Source organism: Hippocampus comes, unplaced genomic scaffold, assembly GCF_001891065.2.
Source record: "Hippocampus comes isolate QL1 unplaced genomic scaffold, H_comes_QL1_v1.1 scaffold275, whole genome shotgun sequence".
NCBI classification, from domain to species: Eukaryota; Metazoa; Chordata; class Actinopteri; order Syngnathiformes; family Syngnathidae; genus Hippocampus; species Hippocampus comes.
The window spans coordinates 1,090,451-1,111,573 of NW_017804971.1; the positions used below are offsets into that span (position 1 = coordinate 1,090,451).

Below are 21,123 nucleotides of genomic sequence, written 5' to 3' on the forward strand. Positions count from 1 at the left end.
CACTCGCCACACCGTGGCTGTACACGTCGTGCTAAAAAAAAAAAAAAAAAAAAAAAAAACAGAGAAGATTTCAGATGGGAATGGCTTCCAGGAGTATCTGATGACTCGCGGTGGAGGGGATGAAAAGAACAGCTGGTGGATTGAAGGGGAGACAGATTCATAGCGCAAGCAGGATTTCTGTATCTGGGAGTGAAGATAAGAGGATGCAACATCTTTAAAAAATATAATAATAATAATATACCTGCTGGTGAAGTGCAGAGATAATTCGAGTGTGTAGTCCTCCGATTGGGTTTAACTCATTCACTCCCAAAGACGTTTTTAAACGTTTTTTCAGACTTGGTCTAGAATTGGCTGGTACTGAATGAGTTTTAATTGCCAAAGAAAAAAAAAGTGTCAGATGCTCCTGGATGAAAAGTGAAGTCAGTTGGCCTTTATGAAAGTTTTACAACAGTTAGTCCGAGCAGTACGGGCTCCCTAACCCAATGCTTCTCTGGCCACTCTTACCACACAAACGTTCCAAGCCATTATTAGACTTGAAACTTCCTGCTGCTGTCAGCTCATATTAAAGAAAGTTGTTCTTTTGAAGACTTCTTTAGAAGTCATTTGAACTCTACACACTTTTATTGTTTGAAAGGAGCAATCTCTTACATTAAAATGTCTCCTTTTGTCCCAGACAACAATAATATGTCAGACTATAGTAATTTCCCAGAGTGACACTCGCCACACCGTGGCTGTACACGTCGTGCTAAAAAAAAAAAAAAAAAAAAAAAAAGACAGAGTGAAAATTCTTCCAATACACGTTGAGCGAAATAAGTACCAAATGCTGTGAGTGAGCTCTGATAGGTTGGGGCCTTTTTATCTTTGAATACAAATTGTTTGACTTTAGTAGACAAGCCCAGACTGAATTTGCAAGTCTGGTTCAATTCTGTCCTCGGCAGATCTTCTGGACTAGGATCTGATCATAAATGGTTATGGTGTGGTCCCATTAGCATCAACAATCCAAGTCCGCACAATCAACAGAATCATCTGTTAATCCACTAACTGAAACATCAGTTAGATTGGTAGTTAATATCAGTTCTGCCCACCCCGATTAAGAACGTTCAGTTTCTGAAAACAAATATACATAATAGATACCTTACATAACAGCAGGAGTTTGAAAATACTGACTGTAAGATAATTGTATGACACTATTGGTCTCCAAATGCATTTAGACTTCTAATGTAGGCCTGGAGTTGGTTAGAGGGCCCCTCAATTTGGTCGGGGGACGCATTTGCAGTCTTGCTGCTAATTCACACCAGCTCCATTCAAAGTTCCAATGTGACACAAATGCGTGGTTGTAGAAGGTCTGAGCAATCGTGTCATTTCTAAACTATGTCCTCTGTCCCTTGTAAATAGCAAATCAGAAAGTCCTCTCCATATTTTTCAAGATAACGTCCCCAATTGGCTTTCGGGTCTTGCATATCGATTGGATGACTGAGAAGCATTGTCGTGTTGTAGGGGCCCCGTGCTGCTGCTTGTGTCACTGCCCCACTGTCCCCGTGAGCCAGGAGCCAGGTCGTGGTCATCGGGTTAAGATGTGACCATTTTCCATACAACCCCTCGCACGCGACACCGAGCGGTCCCACACACTCGTCTCTCCAGTCGAATGCTTATTTCCCAGCAGGCCTAACAATCCTGATTAATTCACGACAGGCATTCATTGCCTCAACCATTTTCTTCCCTCATTGATCCAATCCTGTAAATGGCCATTTTAAAAGCCTGATTTTCCAAGGGCCTATAACACAAAAACATCAATTCTATGTAGTGCATTTCCTAAATTCATCTTGTCTTCGGTCCTATTGTGCGCACGGTCGTCAATGGACTTTCTCAGACCTTTACCATCAAATATCTTAAACCAAACAATTTAACCTTCACACTCTCACCCAGCCACACACACACGGATTGATCGTTGATCCACTACGCTACCTTAATGAAGCCCCCTCGTTCCTCCAACCCCTATCTGCCTGTCCCCAGGCGGTAGCGTGGCACCGCTCAACTGGGGAGCTGGTAATTGCTGGCGTGTCTGGCGAGTAAACGGGTTGTATTGTCAGCGTAACAGTGACAAGATTTCTGGGAGGATAACCCGATCTGACAGCCAAAGCTTGTTCAATTACTCATTCCCCCAAACGCAGGGGTCAGAACCAGTACCGAGAGCTAAAACGATGTAACAATTAGCAGGAGCTGACAGGTTAAGGGTATAGATAGCAGAAGAGACTCCTGCCAGTGGATGGGAGAAGGCAGCCAAAAAAGACCCCAAATATGCTCTTTTAACAGCATTAAGAGACATGAATGGAAAATACAACCATGTGGAAGACAAATTATGGAAGTTGTCATCTAGAAACCATAAAATAGACAACATAGTGACTGTCCATTTCATTTTTCCACAATTTTGCGCTCATAAATAAAAACATACTTTTCAGACGCTGTCAAGAAACTCAGACCCCATTCTTGCTAATCACAAATGAAAAGAAAGTTATTTCAGGAAAAATGAACAACAATGGTCTGCTCAGTTCACTTTTCAATAACACATTTTGTTTGAGAGGAAGCTTGTGGCAATACACTGAGAAAAGTTTTTGTAGAATTCACTCAATTTTATTTCAATTTTTGAAGCAGACATCTACTTTTAAAAATACATATCTTGATCAGATGATTTTATTTCGTTCAGCCACTTCCCATTTTTTTTTCATTTCAAGCTGTGCTCAATCAATATTTTTTTATGTTTGATCCCCACACCCCCAATAAAATCTCTATACTTAAAGAGCCATTCAAGATCAATCACCTTTTCATCTGCCAATCATAGAATAAACACACCACAGACTTCCGACCACGTGTACTTCTCCCACCCATCAACCCTAACTGCAAACACCCTCCCTAATTTTCATTAGCGCACCATCACAGTGGCTCACCCTTACCAACCAGATGTCTGATGACCTGGAACCCTAACAACTGAGACAGTGGGGCAGTGTGCAGGCGAGGGTTAACTTCAAAGTAGCCTCTACTGATGGGATGGACTTGGTTCAGAGACCCAACCAATGGTACACATTGAGACCGAAAACAGACATAATACTCTATTCATGATGGGGGGAGGAAGAAAGGGGAGTGGCCTTTCCTCTCGGGTGTCCTGACCAGGTAAGTGGTGGCCTCCACGGGTCAATGCTTTTGAATGCAGTCATTAATGAGGATGACAAAATGGATTCCAATTATGTCGCATGAGTGAGTTATGACAGCGTTGATGAAGCCAATGATATGTCGCAAATGCCTCCCAAGACAGGTTCGACTTATTGCTGTCAATCCAGACGTACTCTTTAGTCATGTAGAGGGTTTTAATTGAATATCATCTGCATCACGCCGAATATGTTAGCGGCTCACTGAAACGATGACATATGAGATACAATGTTTGAGTAAATGATTGTCTTTGGGAATGAGGACGTTAGTTGTTGATTGATTTGCGTACGGCAGTTGACAAATTGACAATTTTGACACAAATGTACTGATTTGTGCAGCTGGCCAGAGTTGTGACAGAGGAGAATAATAGCTTGTCATAAAAAAAAAAAAAAAAAAAATTCACAATGACAACTCACTTATCTCATAGGTGGAGCATCTCGGTGATTCATCGGACATGACTATATAAAATATTTTTTTATAAATGTAACCGATTGTTTACTTAAATTTCAAAACCATAATACACCCCTCTTCAAGTAGCATCTACTATTTCATTTGCGCGATCTTATTTCTTCCATTTGATGATGCTTATTCAAACAGGACGAGACCTCCCCTTTTTGGGACCTTAAAAAAAGTATCTGGATCAGAGATTGCATTTCGAACTTTTTTTTCTTGTTTCTTACTGAAGACACTCCATACAGTTTTCGATCCCTTTATACTGCATCATTGATTCGTGATTCACCCTCATGGAGAAAATAATTCCAAGTGTCCTTATTATGTATGTATTTATTTATTATTATTTATTTTTTCACTAAGTGGTAGCTTAGTGGTACCTTTAAATATAAGTGACCCAACTTCCATTTTTTTGGGGGGGTTGAGACTTTTTCCGTTTTTTCAGTTCTCTTCTTCTATAAATCTTTTTTGCATTACATTGAAAGCCAAAGCACGTCGAAAACGGCCAGTTGGAGTTAAAAGTAAGAGTTCCTGACGTCACTCACTAGGCCACGCCCCCTTTAAAGCTACACATCGTTACACAAAGTCAGTACTGTATTGTTTGTGTGATATTTTGGTTCAATTGCACAAACCTGTTTTTTTCTCACATTCTCTTTATTGTTTTCATACTATTTTTTCCTTCATTCAAAACATTCAACAAAAATGTGTTTTGGAGGAGCTGCAACAGCTTAATTGCCTTTCAGTGTATTTTAATGGGGAACATCAATATACTATAAATGAGTAAGAATTACATTTGTAAGTAAAGGAAGCAATGTAAAAAAAAAAAAAAAAATCCTACCTTGTGTAAACAGACTCCGCTGAGTTTGTGTTACCCTGGCATGGCTCCACACCTGGCCCGTACTCACAACTCGCATGCTTGAGAGGACGCATACAAGGAGGCTAAGACCCGTGGGGGTTGGCGACTGACGCTAGCAGGGTCTCCGCTGGGCCCTAAGACATGGCCCAGCTGGAGCATGAAGAACGTAAACTGACACGTAGCGCTTCGGAGAAGTCAAGCAAACCCTTTGTGTGAAAAAAGGAGCAGATTCTGAACAGAATAGCTTGACCTTTCCGCAGGTTACAGGCTAAAAACCATCAGGTGAATCATTGCTCCAAGACGCACGGAAGCTCACTTCCCATTGCTCATCGCCTTGGTCATGTTTTCCGATTTGTTTTTACCTTGTTCTTTGGAGCAGTGAATCGTCCTCTTGCACTATGTGCAATGTTTTATTTGTCGTTCAATTGATTTTCTTCTGTTTGCACTTTCCAAAGTGATTTGTGGGCGTTGCACTAGGCCTCGTCTCGCTGGGATCCGTCTTCCCAGCTTTCTTTGGTTTTTCATCATTTTAATGGTACTCTGTCGGACTCTTCTGCGTCGGTTTTATTTCTCTACTTTTTTAATACTGAGGCTCATCTGTGTCTTGTTAAGGATTAAATACTTACACAATCCCTGACCAGTGCGCCTGCTTTTTGTTTTAAAAGATTATTGTGTGACTCTTGTTGTGTGCTTTGTTTATCGGTATATTTGGTGGTTTTAAATTATTGCTCCTGTCTGTTGATTTGAACACGTCCTCCCATGATATGGTCTGCTAAGCATTAGCTTGCATTTGATCGTTAAAATTACTTGTCACAGACCTGTTATACACAATCGATACTTTTCTCCCATTAATAAACAAATTAGCCCAGTGGTGCACATTTGTGTGAAGCTGACTTGGAACGCAGACTTAATTACTATATTTAGACATGGTGGAGACACACCTCCGTGTCACTGTTGTGTTTGATTGCGCACTGCCGAAATTGCGTACACGGGTGACAAGGATGGCCTATTCAGAAGACAGACTCCAGTCAAAGTGTGTGACCAAAGCAGAGATTTGCAGCACACTATCATTCCTATGACTCTGCTTCCTCCGTCAAGGGGAAAATGTCTTGATGCTACATTGGGTTCGATGCTGTTGATAATGTGCAAACATCCCTGGGCTTTTCGCACTAGCACATTGCTGTGTTTTGGCCAGAAGGTGTGCAGCATCACAAAGTGTGAATAAACAACCAGACATCTATCACCGAGGCCAACAGTATTTCTGTTTTATGGTTTATAACACTGACATAAAGGGGAATCAATGTTCCATACGTGACTTAAGGCATAAGACACCCCAACAACAAAAACAACAACAACAAAAAACCTTGTGTTGTAGTTGCATATGCCCTTATGTAAGGTTGAACAATTCAACTGTTGGTCATGATGAAGTCATCGCTAGGTTAATTATGAAATTAATTAATCTACTATGAACCCATTGACTTCTATTTTTATGAAATCCCCAAAAACTTGAAAGAGTCTCAAACTATTTATTATACCGTAACCCAATTCATCCATATCTCATATATTCTAAAATGGCATGGGGAGGTATTTTTCATTTATATTTTCGTACGCATTTTATCCTGCAAAAATGATTGTCCATCTTTCTTTGAGTCCAGCCGTGATGTTCACAACCTCACGACAACTTATGCTGCTCAATTACAACTTCCGATGTTTCGCACTTAGCTCAGTCCGTTTTTTCCATAAGGTACAGAGGGTTTCTCATATGGAACAAATATATTCAAATTTCAACCTGGTCAACAACACAGAACAATTTGAAATCCAAACTCAGAATATGCTCGAAAAACCAAACCTAATACACTGCACACGCACAACCTCCATCTCACAAACAGGCCGTGACATAAACACTTCTTTTTCTTTTTTACTTTCATTGTACACCCACAATGGACACAATTTGTGTGTGTGTGTGTGTCAGGGATGTGTTCCTCGAGCCGGTCCTTGGCCTCGAGGACCGGCTCGAGGACCGAAGGTCGGTCCTTGGTCCTTGGCCTTGGCCTCGGAAAATTTCTCAAGTGCTTGGCCTTGGCCTTGCCTTGGAAAATTTTCCAAGTCCTTGGCCTTGGAGGCAAGTCCTTGGCCTTGGCCTCGGGTTGCCGGTCCTAGTCCCTGGGACTCGCTGCAGGTGAACTGTAAAATGATCACTGTGAGATTACCGCTTTTTCTGCAGTCAGTGATTGACTTCTATGCAAAGTCATTTCTCAACTTGTGTTCCGTGCCATGTCATGCCTGTTGAGTGTTGATTTACTTCATATTAAGAAACTACTGCACTAAAACATTAATTCATAAATGTATATCATGTGATTTTATTTCTTTTTCTCAGTATAAATAACACGTACCCTGACTGTTCTACTCTTTGAATAAAATCACTTCATTCAAGCGTTAGGGAGTGCAAAGGGTTATGATGGAGGGGTGTTGCAAATCATGAACACCTGCCAAGTGGTATGATAGCATTGTTTTATACATGTCCTCGGCTAGGCCTCAATTTCAAAATCAGTCCTTGGTCCTTGGCCTTGGCCTTGGAGGCAAGTCCTTGGTCCTTGGCCTTGGCCTCGGAAAATTTTTCAAGTCCTTGGCCTTGGCCTTGCCTCGGAAAATTTTCCAAGTCCTTGGCCTTGGCCTTGGCCTCGGAGGCAAGTCCTTGGCCTTGGCCTTGGCCTCGGGTTGCCGGTCCTTGGACACATCCCTGGTGTGTGTGTGTGTGTGTGTGTATATATATACACACACATACCATACTGTACGTACTTTATACTGAATATTTTAAACCACAAAGTGCACTGACACACCTACGGCAACAATATACCATTGTTTACTTTATACAGATAAATTAAATACATATTTTTGCAAAATATTTTTAAAAATGCCTCAAATTTAACAAAAAGTACAATCTGTTACTGCTATCTAAAGTGTGTACCTGAAGCTATAAATTAGCCAGTTCTCTCCATCTATATATGATATGTGCATTATTCTTCACTTCATCACTTAATTTAGTTCAGCTCCACTCGAATATGCTAATTAAATGACAAGGATAAAGGGCAAAAAACCCCCACTTGCACACAGATGTTAGTATAACTGTGGAGGTAGGAGCTGAGGAGAAATGTGATTTTTTTCACCTTCATGGCTGCCAGATTCTCATCACACCATCAGTTTGAAACTGACGTGACAGAATACTAATATGGATTTAATTTGCGATCGCTTACACAAGGTATTTATGCACACGATTGACTTCATAAACAACGTTATTTATTGAGTTGCGAAAGTTTCACTTTAAAAATAAAAGAGAAGTAAAATTCATTTCACAACTTAGTTGAAGTAAGACTGACACGGTTCGATCGGGTCATCAGTATGTAAATGCCGTACCAGAAGGATATTGTTGTGAGAAAAGAATATGTCTCCCTTTCTATCAAATCTAATTTAGTCTCGTATCATCACCCCCCTTGCTTTTTTCAACACGAACAAGCAAAAATATATTCTATAGATACGGATAGGCGGTCGATATGAAAAGGTGCATCGCTATTGTCCTTTTCCTCATGAATACATATTTTTTTGATTAAGTTCATCTTTGATATTTAAACTCAGTCAGACGAAACGTCTGGCGGGGTATTTCCTTCTCTTGTGACATTCTACTTGAATGCCCCATTGCTTTATCTTCTTTATGAGAAAACCAATCATTTTACACATACCAAGTCAGAAGCTTTGTGAGCATCCTAGAGCAAACTGTGTTCAAATCAGTCCATTTATTTTAAAGTACTTTTATGTTTACTGAAGTTTGAGCACAGCTCATTTGATTGTTTTTTTTTGTTTTTTTTTAATGGACTTGCAGCTCTTATTTAAAATATCGCCCTCATTTTCAGTGGATCCTCCAAAGCCGAATGTCATAATTTTGGTGAGGCTTGTTGATTTCCACCCATCCAGCCATCCAACCTTTTTTTGTGCCTGTTTTCATTCGGGTTGTGGATGAGCTGTTGTGATTTGCCAGCTGACTTTGGGTGAGAGGCAGGGTAGACCCTGAACGTGCTGGTCATTTAATCAAAAGGTTTATACGGACAAGCAACCATTCACACTCACAAATTACAAACAGAAGGCTCTGAGCTGAGAGTTAGGCTCTGTGCTGCCCGGTTGACTTCCGAGTTGTTCTAATTTCAATAACTGGAAATATTTGAGCTCATTAACATATCCATAAGCACTCTTTTATGAGCCATAGTCTAACATTGCTGACAGTGTATCTGAAATTCGAGTTCTATTGTTATCATGACAAGTTTCCTCTTTGTCATTTCTTCTGCTCCGGTAGCATCACACACATGCCAAAACAAGAAACACAAGTGGACGTAATCCTTTAGACGTCTCCACATATTGTTGGAGGAGAGTGGCCTTCTTTCCTCCGCGTGTTTGTTGAATTTCGGATGGTGAGGATGTTGGCTATCCAAATACAGGCTGGAGAGGATGAACAGTTCCTTCGAAGGTTTTATTTGCAGAATATTCTGGACATATTTATATCATCAGAAGGGCGGTACCGAAACTATGGTGCTACATCGAGACTTTAGTTTCTCCGAAACCAATACAAGGCTAACAGATTGCTTCAAGGTCACACCTGGTTATACTGCGGGGATGAGAAAGTTATACAGGCTAGATTAAATATGGGCAGAAGACACACTTCATTATACTGCGAGCATGAGAAAGTTATACAGGCTAGACTAGATATGGGCAATATCTTTTGACATCTGGTTCCACTGAATTATTTCATACACGTGGACGTAAGATGAAGAAACGTGTGCGCAGATATTAACAATTGGCCCTTGCATTGTCATATGTCCGTATTTGTATGTTTGTTTTCTTGCGTGGATGATTGTTATTCCTCCATCCATCAGTTCGTTTTCTGAAGCGCTTATCTTCACTCGGGTCGTGGGTGTGCCGGAGCCTATCCCAGCTGTCACTGGGCGGAAGGCGGGGTACACCCTGACCTGGTCGCCGGCCAATTGCAGTGATTGTTATATAAATACATTGCATTTATAGTCGCATTGCATTCAGCATTGTTTGTTGGACTACAACTGAAGCAATTTCAATGTCTGTGATTGCAAGCGTTGTTTCTATTGCAGCACAGCCATCACCACTATTCTCAAACAATTTATGATACATATTCATCTTTCTGTTCCTTATCTCATCCCATTCGGTGCATTACGAATAACTATTCTGTGTATCATAGAACCAGCCGGATTTAAAAAAAAAAAAAAAAAAAAAAAGTAAAAACCACCAGAGCATAATTACTGACAAAACTTGAACACATTAACTTCTTTTTCCTGAAAACTGTTCATCCGAAGACACCATTGGGCTTCACATTTGCATTCCCTTTAGTTGGTTGCCCCGTGATATGCATCCATGGCTTGTGTACAGTAAATGTTGCGCATATTTTTGCAAAAACAAAAGCAATGAACAAACATGTTCGATTTGAAGTGTTTATATTGAGCGCAAAGACAAAATGAAACGCAGAGATTGGATGAAGTGCATTTCAAAGCCTTCAAGGCAATTGTGGGATGTGAAAAATCACTGGCATAAAAGCACTCATGATGTGTAGCGCTGAGAATGGAGCAAGCACGCAGAAACAATTGTCTAGACTCAAATGGTCTTTTAATGAACCGGCTGCCGGAATGCATCTGTGTAATGATCACATGCTTACCGCGCTTTTCTTTACCTGAGCTTTGTGCACTATGTCTCATTGACTAGAAGTAAGTGCTTCCTTCAGGGGTGGCCTTCTGTCCCCCGAGCTTCTGCGATTTTTCTCTCTTGTGAGTTTGCATGGGGCGGCCTGGTGGTCGAGTGGTTCGCGCGTCGACCTCACAGTGCAGAGGTACCAGGATCAATTCCAGCTCCGGCCTCCCTGTGTGGAGTTTGGATGTTCTCCCCGGGCCTGCATGGGTTTTCTCTGGGTACTCCGGTTTCCTCCCACATTCCAAAAACATGCAAGGCAGGCTGATTGAACAATCTAAATTGTCCCCAGGTGTGACTGTGAGCATGGATGGTTGTTCGTTTCTGTGTGCTCTGCGATTGGCTGGCAACCGGTTCAGGGTGTCAGTGCCCACTGCCCGAAGACAGCTGGGATAGGCTCCAGGATAATGCAGATCGGAAAATAGACGGATAGATGGATGGTGAATTTGCATTCCACGAGGACACTTGCCAAAATAATCAAAGCGCAGGCAGTGTAGACCCTACCAGCTTGAACACAAAAACTGTTTTGAAGTATTGTCTGCGCATTGGAAGTACAGTCAAACCTCGGGTTTTCGTCCATAATCCGTTCCAGAAGGCTGTTCGAAAATCTAAATTGTTCGAAAACCCAAACCACACTCTTTTTAAAATAAAAATGTTTACTGAACACGTCTGGTCACAATGGAAAGCAACACGAGGAAGCGTTACTTCCTCGTCTACCCGAGGAAGCGTCACTTCCTCGTGTAAGGCGAGAAGAGTCAAATGGTGCATTCAAGTGCGCTCACTTTGTTCGAGAACCAAAGTTTGTTCATCATCCGAGGCATAAAAAACGCGAAATTTTTGGTCGAAAACCGAATTGGATGAGAACCGAGACGTTCGAAAACCGAGGTTTGACTGTAGAAATAATTGGTTGTGGGGTGACATTGGTTCGATTTCAATCTGAGCTTTTTTTGGTGAATTGATGACTCTCCATTTTCCATACTGTATGTGGGTATGTAATTGTGAGTGGTTCTGTCTTTATGTGCCCGGTGAATGACTGGTGACCAGTTTGGGATATCCATTGGCTATCGCCGGGAAACAGCTCCAACTTACCCTCAACCTTAATGAAGACAAGTGTTGGAAGTGTCAAACAAAATTCACAGTTAGTGTGATGAAATGATTACAGACAGCCAAAGAAGAAGCAAAACACTGTTGGTCCAAGCATGGGATGAAAGCTCTATTTTGTTTGAAATTGTTCACCCAATGCGCACAAATCTTTCCTGAAGAAATGACTTTGCTTTATTATTTAAGTCTGTCCTTCGGAGTGCATTGGAAACTTTGAACTTTCCTCCCAGGAATATGTCTGGCAGGTTGTCAAGAATGCATCGTCGATTCGTTGTTCCGGTCAGCATGACTTCTTGTCTCATAAAGATATAAAATCAGGGTCTGATTTTGAAATCGTATCAAAGAGCTCACCCCTGCTTTTCACGTATAAAGGAGAACAACCGATGTCAATTAATCAGACTGACTGCTGTGGCGGAAGTCCCACTGGCCTTGGGCTTCTTCCCAGCCTTCATAAGGCAGCGCTTTCCCGAATATTTTTTAAAGCCACATGCACTCACTATTCTGTTTCCTACTTGTCATAGATTTTCAAAAGCCACTCACATGAAAATACCTTGGCAACCAAACCTTAGAAAGCATTCCCATAGCCACTTTAATGGTAAATGGTCGTTCACTCGTACCTACTGCCGGACACCATTGATGCATCATGAAACATTGCATCCAAACTACTTTGACAAATACAATTGATCCAAAAAGTGATTGACGTAAAATGGAATCGGGTGAATGAAGCTTGTTACTGCGAGCAATCTGGTCACACAAGATTGTATACAGCATTCTGTGCATCTGCTGTCTGGAATCTCGCCTCTCTTTCAGTAATTGATTCCCAGTGTAAATGGCTGTAATGTGTTATCACAACATCAGGGGAAATTATTATTATGAAATATCCTGGTATTTTATTCCCGACGTGTACTTTAGTTCGAAATTCTTTGAATGGAGAAAACTGTCATTGCAGTCAATAAACCTCCATTTTCATGCATTGAATGAAGCTCATTTATATCTTATTTCCATCATATATTGTAAATACATCAGTCGAAATCTTCTTCAAGGGCTTAACTTAGCTCATTCATCATTTCATCTTCAGCTCTTGATTATATTTTCTTGTCGTGGCTTTGCATGACGGTTGAAACGACTTCCTCGATGGAGGCTTGCTTAGTTATCTTTTCTAATGAAGCCTTCTTTCGTCACATTGGTCAACCTCCTGATACCTGCCAAGGGCTGCGAGCCGTGCCGCAATATCCAACGACGTTAGCAAGGAGTAGACGTGCTTTTTGACCCATGTCAAGATTTGTATTCCCATCCCACAAGAGTACAAGAGTGACCGAAAGAGACACAATTAACACTGAAACCTAAATGAGCTTCAATCCTAATGCAGGTAATTTAATATGACATACTGTATTTCTGACACTTTAAATGGCTTGAAAATAAATGTCTATTTTCAGGCTATAAAGAGACAGACAGCATGCATTAAGCGCAGCCCGCGCTACATCACCTTTGTCTATCGAACACTGGTAATTAATGCCTGACAGGCTGTGTGTGAGCAGCTTTTTAACAGCTTGTGCAGTCACACTTGTAATTAGCTTGGTGTCATTTCCTCAATAAAGCGTGACATAACGTGCTAAAGGTAAACACCTCCATCTATTAGACATGTTCATTTGCAAAGTTGAAACAACTCATGGGTGAAAATGCTGTGTGCACCACAGTGTGTACTGTATGGACCGCAGCAAGCGTTTTGTCCTTTCAAACTTTAAAAATGAAATCCAAAAGCTTGACGCCGATAATGCGGCCTCATGCATTAATAATGGATTGTATAATAGACATCATATGCACGTGGAAAAGTTGCATAGTTTGTGTCTTGTCAGACAGACAGACAGATGGATAAACAGATGGTGATGAGGAGCACAAATCGCAATAGGCGTACCATCGCTTTCCAGGCATATGCTTAATACGACAATTAACATGTATGCTTCGACAACGGGCTGCTATTTCTCGACATTTCAGGCAGTGATCATGTCAAATGGTAGTGAATCCAAAAAACAAATTATAAATGGTAATTTGCATGTAAAATCATACGAATTGTTCAAACAGTCGCCACTTTCATAACCGGTCATTTTCTTTCTAAATGTAAATCTTAAATTTCCTTTTGTGTGCTTATATACCCCTTTGAGTGTTCATTCAGCATTCATATTGACAAATAGCATATATTTTCAGTCCGAGCACCCAGGAATGACTTCAAAACAACACAACAGAAAAACAACGAGAGAAAAAATTGGAATAAAAAGTATGAAAAAATTGACATTCCAAAAAAAAAAAAAAATCCTGTTGGAAGAAGTGCAACTGATGTGGGTATATACTCGTCGATCATTTCAGCAAATGGCAGGCTGATGTGATAGATCACAAAAAAAAGTTGAGTAAACAAACCACTCATATGACATTACCCCGATATACTATCCTAATAAGCCATGAAAAACTGTGCCTCCACTGACTAACAGAAACCAACAGCAAACAGCAAAACGAGATTTACCAGCAGTGCATTGACAAAGAATAGCAATAAGGAAGGAAATAGAAGCGGTCCTAGAAGTGAACCCTGGGGGATCTCACATTTAAAAGTCGCAGAACCGGCAAACCTGAAAACGGGATAAAACTTTTCCCAAACTAGAGCAGCTCTATTTTTATTTGTTTCGAGGCAATTAACTCGAGTAGAAATGAAGTGATGTGACAGTTTGATGTCAGTGCAAAAAAACAAAGTGTGAAACTTTTTCAGAAATAAAATGCTTGAAAATGACTAAATGATGCATTTGGAAGGGTGAAGATGAGGTGTAGATGACCTCCCCTCCTGACTGTAAAGCTTCTGGCACCAAAAGCTACCCTACATGGAGGTTTACAACGATGACATAGTTGATAGAATGAGTTTAAGTGATTTTACTCATGCATGCATGCACACTCAGTAGAGTACAGGAATGTTCCTGTCACCAGAATCTTCAGTGTCCATGCGCCAGGATTGTATGTGGTGATAACATGTGACATAGGTTTTCCTTGACACTTTCAGTTTCAGCCTGCTCATGTTATGCGGGGGCGATGCATGTTAATAAATAAGGATGAGGAAAAAGAAGCCTGTACAATTTCACAGAGTAATGCCCCACATATTGAAGCATGTACTGCATTTATTCCATTGTTTGAAAAAGTCCTACTACTTTTGGAGAGAAAAAAAATAACAAACCTGCCTAACTCATTTCAGCTCTGATGGCCTTTGACAAGAGAAGACATTCTCTGGAAAGGCAGTGAACATCCATAAAATCTGGTCCCCAAAATCACTAGGCCAAGACAAGATTTTCACAGTAGTGTAATATGAGAAAGCAGCCATATGAATGCTGCATGATATTTATTCTTTTTTTCTTCATCCTTGAAGCCACCATGGTGGTTATGTATCTAACTTGGGTGTGGAGTGGTTGAATTAGGGGGGGTACTTCAAAACTAAACATGGTATTCAAAATTTACCTTTTAATTACTTGTAAAGTAATAATTGGGTTTTGTGGGTAAATGCAGGATGTTTTTAACAAGGCTGTTTGGAGAGGGGCGGCCTGGTGGTCGAGTGGGTTCGATTCCAGCTCTGGCCTCCCGAGACGGAACATTTCAATGTACTGTATCACAAATGTATCTAAAAATCTAATCCATGATTGTTTTGATTCGAGTGCTCGGATCCTGCATCATCTCAATCTGTTTTGTGAGAAGTCGAGCTGACTTACTTATCTAACACATGGTGTGGTTGAAAAATGATCACTGTGCCATTGGGATGTGACTAATACCACCCCTCAATTTTTCAACATTTTTGATGGCCGTGAGGTATGAGGATTCCTTTTAGATGCCGGTTCCCATAATTAAGTGGGGCTTGACTCAGACCAAATGTTGAAAAATATATGTACGTTCCCTGAATTAATGGCAGTGCTGTTGACCAAAATCTTCCATCCATCAATGACGGTACCCGAACCGCTTCTCCTCGGGGGTCGGCAGCCCATCTCGAGGAAAAAAAAGAAATTCAACATGACTGAGACCTATAATCTGTACACCTCAATGCAAAAAAGAAAAAAAAAATACAATTTAACCTGGCTGCATAAATATGCACACCCTTGCTCGCACTGTACCTATGGCTTATATTTCAGCACTCAGTCATTTTGGATAGTCTATCATTATGACACATCTTGATGTGTCAATATTTACCCAATGCTTCTTTTGCAGAAACACTCAAAATAAGAAAGATTATGAGAGCATCTCATGTGCAGGGCCCTCTTCAGATCATACCAGAAATACTTGATTGAACTGTTCATAATTTCTCCCACCTTGACAAAGGCTCCATTCCCAGCAGACGAAAAACAGCCCCTGCGGTGATTACGTCATCACAGACGTGCGGACGAATTTTACTCTGCATTTGTAACACGTAAGATCAATTTGAGCATGTGTGAGACTGTCATTAATTGCTACTTGAATATTTGTACAGTATATGAAAAAGTTGATTTTTCAGCACATTTCTCAAATAGGTCACCATTTAAATTTTATGTCGTGTATCACAGAAATGAATGAAGAGTTGTTTTTATCAGAATCATAGAAAAATCCAACATTGTACTACCAAGCTTTGCGGAGAAGCATGACGCAGAGATGAATTTTAATGAACATTTAATGAAGGGAATTAAAACATGTTAAATTGGCCTCACCCATGACGTGGCAGCAAATAACGCGGCCTGTCCGCCGGTCAATATACGTGATCATATTTCAGGCAGCCTTTTTGCACAGCAATGAGGTCAATTTACTGGAATTTATGGACCCACTGGGACAATTATTGATGATGTGTTGGAGTGCAATGAGAGCAAAATGAGCTCGAATTTCAACTGGGCAAGGTGAACTTTTTTGTTTTTTTTTTCTTGTCTTGTCATTTCCTATTTATTATCTCTGCCAAGTCATTAGAGTGCAACGCGATTGAAGCTGCGTTTTGTTGTTGTTGTTTATTTGTATCAGAAAAAAAAAAGTAACGTTACTGAAAAGACAAAAGGAAAAACTTTTTGGAAGTGGCTGTCATGGGGCAAGGAAATAAATAATTCATTTAAGCGCAGATGAGAGATGATTTTTAGTGTTGTGCATCGATTATCAATCGGTCCATCGTTTCGATGCTTGATCAAATCGCTCAAATTCAAGTAATGCCCAACCCTAATAATCAATACTACTTGGACTAAAATTGGCCTTTCAAACCTGCTTTGAGGCTCACCCACAACAATTCATGTTACATTTTTAGTGGCACTTCTTTGTTCACAGAGGGCATCGGGTAACTTTATTTTTTTAAATATTTTCTGGGATAAGAAAAACTGTTCTGGCCAAGACAAAAAAATATATATTTGGGTCATGGAGAGAGACATAAATAGAAAATTAAGACTAGATAAACAGGGCTCGGGGTGCAAGGGAAGTGTTCCACATTGTGACTGAAATGGCAAAAACTGAAAATATCATTGGCGGGAGGCAATGTTCTTTATTCCTGTGGCCGTCCGTTACCTTTTGGAGAATGAACAATGATGTAAGATGTTAGTTGTAGATGACCGAACATCATTAATGAAACAGCAAAACTATTAAATAAAATGCTCTTTCTGCAATGTTTTGTGAAATTAACCCATTTAATCCCAAATTTTTCCCAGACATTTAAAAGTCCAAATCAGGTGTCATTGGTAGCCCTTTTAAGTAATCAGTAATAAAAATTTTTAGTGCCCTGTAAATTAAATCATTGTTGTCCTTCACAAATGTGACCGGTGGGATTAAATGGGTTAATTCTGTTCACATCCAAAAATTAAAAAAAAGCAACACCCTTTGCACTTGTCGGGGTTGATCAAGTTTTTGTGTTGAATGGTTGCATTTTTCCTAAGATTAAAAAAAAAGAAAAGAATTCGTTAACCCATTCATGCACCCTGTAACCTGAGAACAGGACAAGCTGTCCACTGTAGTAACCGCTGTCCCTGAAAGGATTAAATTGCAGGTGTCAAAGTCAAGACCCGGGGGCCAGATCTGGCCCGCCACATCATTTTATGTGGGCTGTGAAAGCAAATCAAGCATGTCAAGTTCCATGATACCTGCTAAAGTCTGAACCAAAATTCCAAATAGTCACATGTAATCCACAATAACGGTCGTTATTCTTGACTTCTGATGTTAAAACTAGTTATCCATCAATTTGTTGTGTGGTGTGTATGTAATATGTGGAGGTGATGAAACATTTATTTGGTTCCCCAAAATTCATAACGGCCCTCCAAGGGAAACCGTAACTACAATGTGGCCCGCAACAAAAATGAGTTTGACACCCCTGGGTTAAAGTCATTCTTGAATGACGCTTGTTATCCTTCAATAATCTCAAACACGACCGGTACTTTCGACCAGATGGAAACAAAACAATCAACAATGGATCTTTCGTTTGTTTTACACTTTTGGCCGACCTCGAATGTCAGAAAGCTGTTCAAATTATGCGGCTCCCCCATGCCAAAGACCCCGCCAGGGGGCCATCTGGATTCATCAATGCCATCAGGCCAAGACAATTTTAATATTATTTTATGGCAACAGGCCATTTTTTTCCCATCTCCAATAACTTCCAGCTAAGGCTTTTATGCCTTTGCCCCTCTTCTCTTACACCCCCCGCCCCATCAGCCTCCTACTCAGAGTAGGTCTCAAGCCCCAAATCCATCCTTACTATTGCCTCCACAATTGACTCATTGTGTGTATTTTGACCCTTCCCACTCCTTTCCCCTAATGCTATCCTTTTTCTAGTGCAGGCCTCCCTCCTACCACATCTTCAGTGTTCCGTTTATGGCCAGCTGCAGCGGGGCTGGGTAATGAAGGCGGCGTTATAAAGTATGGGAGGTGCCTCAGGGCATTCTCACAGATAGAAAAATTGAAATAGGATGAGGATGGTGATGGAGGGGCCAGAGATTGGAGGATTAGAGGGCCATGAGACACACAAAAAGTATCCAAGTGTCAAAAAATGTAGTGAAATACACCGAGAACAAAGTCGTGGATGATGTATGAATGAAGGTATCCTCCTGGTGGGAATACGTCTGACTTTAGTATTCAGTACGAGTACAGGGAGGAAGCAAAATCGTGGTCTTTGTAATATTTTGTGCCTCTTTTGTCACACCAAAATATTAGAAACATTTCTCAGCAGGATGATATATCTGTAAAAAATAGCACGGGGACAAAAGCTGAATATTGCATAAAATCAATATTGATGTCACTGCCTGAGTTCCATTGATGTAAGGTGTCCCTTATGGGATGAGTTGTGTCAACGGCAGGTGAAAAGGTTTTTTTGTTTCCTTGTGTTTGAGTCATTTCATGCATCACTATTTGCTGCACCATTTAGTTTTTACGCTAAAAGTGAAGAGTCACGATGATGCCAACAATGTTGCGGATGTTAATCTGTTTTAAGAGAAAGAGTAGACAATATATTTATATATTTTTTTACAACATTACTGATAATAAGGGAGTTCTTTTTTTATTTAAATCGTATTTTTGCAAAGCAGAACAAAATCACATAAGTAAATTCCTCATTTTTTTTCCAGACACATCAGCTTTTTATAGCCCGCTACTATTTTAGACTGTTTTCAAACTGAAAAAAAATATATGTTAAAAAGAAGAATTTAAACTACTTAATTTCTTGAGTTTTGTGCAGCATTGTGATGATTATTTTGACGGGCACAACAATGAATTAATTGTTGGAAATGGGTGCAACAAGCAGAAGTGCTGAGTCGGTTTTAATGATTGTGCTGTCGAAAGAGGGACAACATGATGTCAGCTTTGGGAAGTTGAGCTCCATCCACACAATGGCACATCACCCTCCAGGCAGCATTATTGTTGTCAGTACTGGTGTCAAAACAAGTGTTAAAATCATTCAGAGACTCTTGTCAAAAACAACTATTAATTATGAGGGATATAACAACAACAAAAAACTACAACAAAGAAAAACTATGAGAATCGGAAAACAAATTTTCATTTGATACACCGAATCGTTACATTTTAAAATCGTTGCATCCTTGAATCGTATCGAATCGGCTTTTGTGAGAGATGTACAAATTGGTTTGACGCTGCGGATGATTTGTTGTTTCTCTGAATTCAATTAACTTGGATAGTTTAGGCCACGGGTGTCAAAGTCAAGGCCCGGGGGCCAGATCCGGCCCCCCATGTCATTTTATGTGGCCCGCGGGAGCCAATCATATGTGTCAACTTTCATGATTCTTGCTGAAATCTGTATCGAAATGTCAAATTGTCATGGGTAATAAATAATGTTGAGATTTTGCACCGGCCCTCCAAAGGAATCCGTAACTCCAAAATGGCCTGTGACAAAAAATGAGTTTGACACCCCTGGTTTAGGCTGTGGAAAGCTTTTCTAAGTTGTTGCATATTAATAAATATGACAAAAGATGCAGTCAAAACATATGGAATCATAATCTTGCTTACTCAAACTGTATCTAATCTTTACAACAACAAAAAAACAATAATGAATCATCCTCTGTGGAGAGATGCACAGCTGTGTTCATGAATTGATCAATGAAATATAGTCTAATATCATGATTAAGACGAATGGGCTTATATATACTGTACATAGTCTGATAAACAACTGACACGTATACGGTGGGCTTGATGTATTGCAGCTGTCTACAAGTAGCCGATGCATTTTTAGTCTCCTCGCACATCCAGCCACCGTTGTCCTCATTGAGCATTGCTAACCTATTATTCAGAGATAGTTTTCAAGTTAATTGTTTTGGCATCTAAAAAGAATACAGCTCTGTAGTTTGATATCGACCTCCGACGGTGCTCGAGGGCCTCAAAGTAAATCCTCATGTTGTCCACAGCTAATTAATTCTTAATGGGACTTCTGAATCGCCAATAGCTGTAATGATAAATATTCTTTTAATGGGCAAAGGGGGATAGCTGGGACGAGTCATTCCACAAATAGTGTGCAGCCCGAGCTCTATACTTTGGTTAACAATAAATACTGGACTGATTCTTGGCCCCTTGTCTACAAATTGTACTTACATGTGTTGCTGGTGCTGACAAATAAGTGCTTATTTTGTAAGTAGCTGGGTTTTACAGTTCCTTGATCGGCAATGTTTTCGAAGATTTTTTTTTAAAGCTTAGTGAGAATTACTGTACCTTTGACCTGTTAGCTATAAGATAATAAAAACAATTGAATGTACTTCCAGGGAGTTATAAAATGCTTTCTCTTTTTTTTTTTTCCTCCTTCCCACCATTGCTAGTAGTTCACCGTGGTTCACGCTGGCTCACGCAGTACAAAAAAACCCTAAAAAACAATGTATATCAAAACATGATGACATAAGTGTGCAGGAATTGAGCGTTGTCTGATTTTCATGATCTATTATTTTAGAAAGCAATTCATCCCATTTAAAATCACACTAACTCGTAGATCTGTAGTCCAGGTGTCCCATCCTCTTTATGCATATAATCAACTGGCATGTACTGGACACGTCATTAGGTACACATGTGTACTTTAAATATATGATGAAAAAATGTTTTTATTGTAGTTAATTTAATTGTAGTGTACTGCATTGTACTGATAAATGTTTCTCATATTTAAGACTTTGTACGTACTGCAATGTAAGGAATTCATACAAACTGAGAATTGCTATCTTCATTAAAATCACACACACACACACACACACACACACACACACACACACACACACACACACACACACACATTCCGTTTCATAATTTTGATGCAA

At 40.1% G+C, this 21,123-nt stretch overlaps 1 protein-coding gene across 4 annotated transcripts in view; it reads left to right on the forward strand.

Moving 5' to 3' along the window:
• mdga1 (MAM domain containing glycosylphosphatidylinositol anchor 1) overlaps positions 1 to 21,123 on the forward strand; it is a 165,525-nt gene that overhangs the window by 82,572 nt on the left and 61,830 nt on the right. The window lies entirely within an intron of this gene.